This window comes from Rhinopithecus bieti, unplaced genomic scaffold (assembly GCF_001698545.2).
Source record: "Rhinopithecus bieti isolate Rb0 unplaced genomic scaffold, ASM169854v2 scaffold_6063, whole genome shotgun sequence".
Classification (NCBI taxonomy): domain Eukaryota; kingdom Metazoa; phylum Chordata; class Mammalia; order Primates; family Cercopithecidae; genus Rhinopithecus; species Rhinopithecus bieti.
The window spans coordinates 696,190-701,336 of record NW_016805186.1 but is presented as its reverse complement, the minus strand read 5'-3'; positions in this window follow the sequence as shown (position 1 = coordinate 701,336).

The following is a 5,147-nucleotide window of genomic DNA, read 5'->3' as shown; positions in this document are numbered from 1 at the left end:
GGCCCCCTCCCTTTTTTTTTTTTTTTTTTTTTTTTAATATCGGCCGGGCACGGTGACTCACACCTGTAATCCCTGCACTTTGGGAGGCCGAGGCGGGCGGATCACGAGGTCAGGAGATCGAGACCATCCTTGCCAACATGGTGAAACCCTGTCTCTATTAAAAATGCAAACATTAGCTGGGCGTGGTGGCGGCGCCTGTCGTCCCAGCTATTCAGGAGGCTGAGGCAGGAGAATTGCTTGAACTCGGGAGGGGGAGGTTGCAGTGAACTGAGATCGTGCCACTGCACTCCAGTCTGGCCACAGAGCGAAACTCTGTCTCAAAAAGTAAAAAAATAAAATAAAATAAAATATTTAATATCAGGGTTGAGGTGATGCAGTCTGAGGAACTGCTCCTTTATGGAGAAATATATATAGCTAAAGATTTAAGGAAATCAATAATTCAGAAACGTTTCTAATTCTTTTTAAAGTTATATAAAAAACATCCATTATAAAAAATATGTTTTAGAAAATAAACGTCCTTTGTCCCCTCTCCATAACCCTTTCCTAGGCATATCTTTTTTTTTTTTTTTACAAAATGAAGTTATCATGCATATTGATTAATAAACTCTTAAAGATTAAACTGAATAATATGCACAGTTTTTACTTGTTAATTTGAAAATTTGTTAAATCAAGTTTAGCCTAAAGCTGCCTCCCTATATTATTTACATTTGGCCTGAAGGTTTCTCTGTACAGAGCGAATTGTCACCTAAATGGAGGTGTAAACAGACTGTAGCCTGCTCTTGTGCCCATCCCCGAAGTTCTGTGAATCAAAGAGGTTCAATTGTTCAAACCATGTTCAAATAAGGCAAACGTGAAGCTGTAGCCAATCCTGCAGTTTCTGTGCCTCACTTGCCCTTTTCTGTCTATAAATCTTCCCCTATGTGGCTGCACTGGAGACTCTCTCAGCCTAGTCTGGCGCCAGAGGCTGCCAGATTCACGAATCGTTCTTTGCTCAATTAAATTCTCTTAAATTTAATTTGGCTATGGATTTTCTTTCAGCAAATTAAAAACAAACCGACAACTTCTCAGAAGCACCATCAGGCAAATACATGCTTTTAAAAATCAATTTATTAATAATTATATGTCCTTCCTTTAAAGAAATAGCAGCTTTTCCCTCTCAAACACAACTGGGGCCAAAGCTCTCAGGTGGTTGTATAAAAAATACAAAAGTATATTGTATTGCAGGCCAAGGTAGGTGGATCTCCTGAGCCCAGGAGTTTGAGACCAGCCTGGGCAACATGGCGAAATCACACCTCTACCAAAAATACAAAACAAACCAACAAAAACTAGCCAGGCATGGTGACGCAAAGCATGTGCCACTGCACTCCAGCCGGGGATACCTTCTCAAAACAAAACAAAACAAAACAAAAGCGTGTTGTACTACAAATAGCTGGAGTTTTTTTTTTTCTTTTTTAAAATAAATCATTGTGTTGAACACAATCACCATTCACATGTGGAAATAAATGAAGACCACCACATAAGAACAAACAGAGGCCATATATTCAGAACTTGCTATGACAAGGGAGATAATTCGAAGACAGGGGAGAAGAAAAGCTTTAGGGGAAAAAGGGGCAACTTCAGATATGTCCTCTTCGCAGAATGTCATCGTGGAGAAGCTGGAGGAGGGATAACTAGAGATGGAGCATCTTATGTGATTTGTTTGTGTAGCATGTTTGGGTTTTCTGGTTTGTCCTGGGTTGGAAGCAGAGGCAAAAATGAGGAAGTTGTCAGTCACTGATTAAGTCCTGACTGTTCTGAGTTGGTCTCTGCAGATATTATGCTTCATTTCTTCCGTGGGTCAGAGTTCTATTGCCATATACTGTGGCCATTGTCTATTTGGTTACTCAGTCTATCACAAGAAAGCTAAGTTATTCTAACACGTGGGTTTTACAGTTGCCCTTGGGCCACAGCTCCCTAAGATTGTAGGGTGGAGAAACCTGCCAAGACATGAAGATCTGCGCCTTAAGCAGTAGCCTGACAGCAGACAGTGGCAGGTGCTGCCCTGATAGCGCCTGACAGCAGATGAGTGGCAGGTGCTGCCCTGAAGAAGGGCATCCCCTTGGTTTTTTGGAATGTGAGACAAATGTAGTGGAGAAAACATAGACACTTTTCAAGCCAAGTGTGCTCAAAATCTAAAATTATACCAGAAATATGTAAAAGTGGAAGAAATATGGGAGAAAGCCAATAAGCAAGAGGGTGGAAGACGTTATTGCTTCGACTTAGGACACCTCTTTGTATCTATTCATATCTGTAAAAAAATGCATTACAGAAATGTGGTATTACTAGCCAGGACAGATATATTTAAATATTCGTTTCTTTCCTTACTCTTCTCTTCCTATTTCTTTGCAAAATAATTTTGATGAGTGATAAATTTTAAAATGGTCACATTTTAGTGAAGCAAACGAGCCTTGGCTATGCCTTTAATAAAACGGAGTTGGCAGAACTTCCTGATTCCTATTTAAAACGCAGTGCCTGTGAAAGTATATTCTCACGTGCATCTGTGTGGCTTTCTTTTACTCACTATTAAAAGAGGATATAGGCCAGGCATGGTGGCTGACGTCTGTAATCCCAGCACTTTGGGAGGCAGAAGCGGGTGGATTACTTGAGGTCAGGAGTTCGAGACCAGCCTGGCCAACATAGTGAAACCCCATGCCTACTAAAAATACAAAAAACAATTAGCCAGGTGTGGTGGTGCATGCCTGTAGTCCCAGCTACTCGGGAGGCTGAGGCAGGCGAATCGCTTGAACCCGGGAGGCGGAGGTTGCAGTGAGCCGAGACTGCGCCATTGCACTCTAGCCTGGGCAACAGAGTGGGACTCTGTCTCAAAAATAAATAAATAAATAAATAAGGATATAATTCTTTACCCAGTCTCTGGAAGTTTTAAACTATAGGGGAACTGGTAAGCTTAGTGTGGTGGCATTCAAGACCCTGACATCACTTAACACCTCTCCCCAGTATAACCACCTCCGATTTGTTTAAATTCACTGAGCCAAGAATTACTCGTAAGAAGCATTATCCAGCAAACTGTCCACTTGCAAAATGGTTTATCACCATTGATAATCATACAGGTTCATATGAAACCACTTATGAAATAACTACTTTTCTGGGTTACTGTAACTGTGCTTTTCCTGTAGAGTTCAACTATCAGCCAATTCATCGAGCACGTAGTACATCAATCAATGAGAATTCAGCTCTTACTCGGTACCAGTTCTCTTCTGGTGTAGCATGAGCATTCACTTCCACATTCTTAGCTTTCCTAACAGCTTTCTGAGGTTCAGTCTTTCCATATTTAAATATGTGGTTCACTATAGTAATTTCAGTTCTACAGCAAATCGAACAGGACAGATATATTTAAATGGAACTATGGTGAAGCATTTTTGTATAGTAGGTAACAAGGAAACCAATTCACAAGAGAAATGGTGGAATTTCTCTCCTCCTCTAAAACAGTGATCCACAAACTCTCAGCCAAATCTAAAAAATTCGTCAAACCTCAAAAAGTCTTTTCAAGAAACCAGGTGTATTCATTTCCTGTGTCTGCTGTAACAAATCCCCACAAACTTGGTGGCTTGAAACAGGAGTCCTTTATTCCATCACAGTTATGGAGGCCAGAAGTCCTAAATCAGCATCACTGGGCTAAAGACCAGGTGTGATAGGGCTCCCTCCTTTCCTCCCTCCTGAGGTTCTAGGGGAGAATCTGTGCCTTGCCTCTCCCAGCACTGGTGGTTGCTCGCATTCCTTGACCTGTGGCCGCATCACTCCAATCTCTATGACTACATTGCCATCTCTTCTGGCTGTGTCTAATCTCCCTCCCATTTCTCCTGTCTGTGTCTAATCTCCCTCCCTCTTATAAAGACATCTGTGATTGCATTTAGGGCTCACCCAGGTAACCCAGGATAACCGTTCCATTTCAGAACTCTTCATGGATTCACATTTACAAAGTCTTTGCTGTATAAGATAATAGCTTCAGGGGCCAGGAATTAAGACCCGTTGTTAGTGGGGGCTATAAACATCCTGCTACATATGGCATAAATAAAAATCAGTTTCTTGACAATGCTGATGAAAACTTTGTGTTTATTATAACTCAAGGCTGGCCAGGCGCAGTGGCTTGCCTGTAATCCCAACACTTTGAGAGGCTGAGGCCGGCGGATCACTTGAGGTCAGGAGTTTGAGACCAGCCTGGCCAACCTGGTGAAAAACCATCTCTACTCAAAACACAAAAATTAGCCAGGCGGGGTGGCGGGTGCCTGTAATCCCAGCTACTCTGGAGGGTGAGGCAGGAGAATTGCTTGAACCCCGGAGGCGGAGGTTGCAGTGAGCCGAGATCACGCCACTGCACTCCAGCCTGGGCAACAGAGTGAGACTCTGTCTCAAAATAAAAAAAAATTAAAAATTAAAAAAAAAAAAACTCAAGTCTGGCTTGACTAGATAGTTGGGCCCTACACTCCCTGGGAACTTCCCACACTGTGACTTCTTTGCTCCATCTCAGCCTCAGATCCCTGCCTCATGTACCTGAATACTGGCAACATTTCCTGCCTTGCGTTTCCCTTGCAAAGCTTGACACAGCCTTTTAAGTTTCAAGACCCTGGCCAGGTGTAGTGAGTGGCTCATGTCTGTAATCCCAGCACTATGGAAGGCGGAGGTGGGAGGATTGCTTGAGGTCAGGAGTTCGAGACCAGCCTGAGGAACACAGGAAGAACTTGTCTCTACAAAAAATAAATAAAAATAGCCAAGCATGGCGGTGCATGCCTATAGTCCTATCAACTCAGGAGGCTGAAGCGGGAGGCTGGCTTGAGCCCAGGAGGTTGAGGGTGCAGTGAGCTATGATTGTACCACTGCACTCCAGCCTGGGCAACAGAGGGACACCCTGTCTCAAAAAACAAAAAAGTTTCAAGATCACCACACAGCAGCTTTTACCACCCCTCCTTCCTCTTTTCACAGCCAGCTGTCCCGTCGTCTCTGCGTAAAAAAGCATTGCTAACCCACCCTATTCCTGAGATACTTCTGGTTTCGGCTTTGAGCATCTCCTTGTTGCAATATCTTGCATTAATAAAGCCTTTCCTTACTAATGTAGGAACTTGCATTTTTTCCCTTTGACACTCTGCATCACT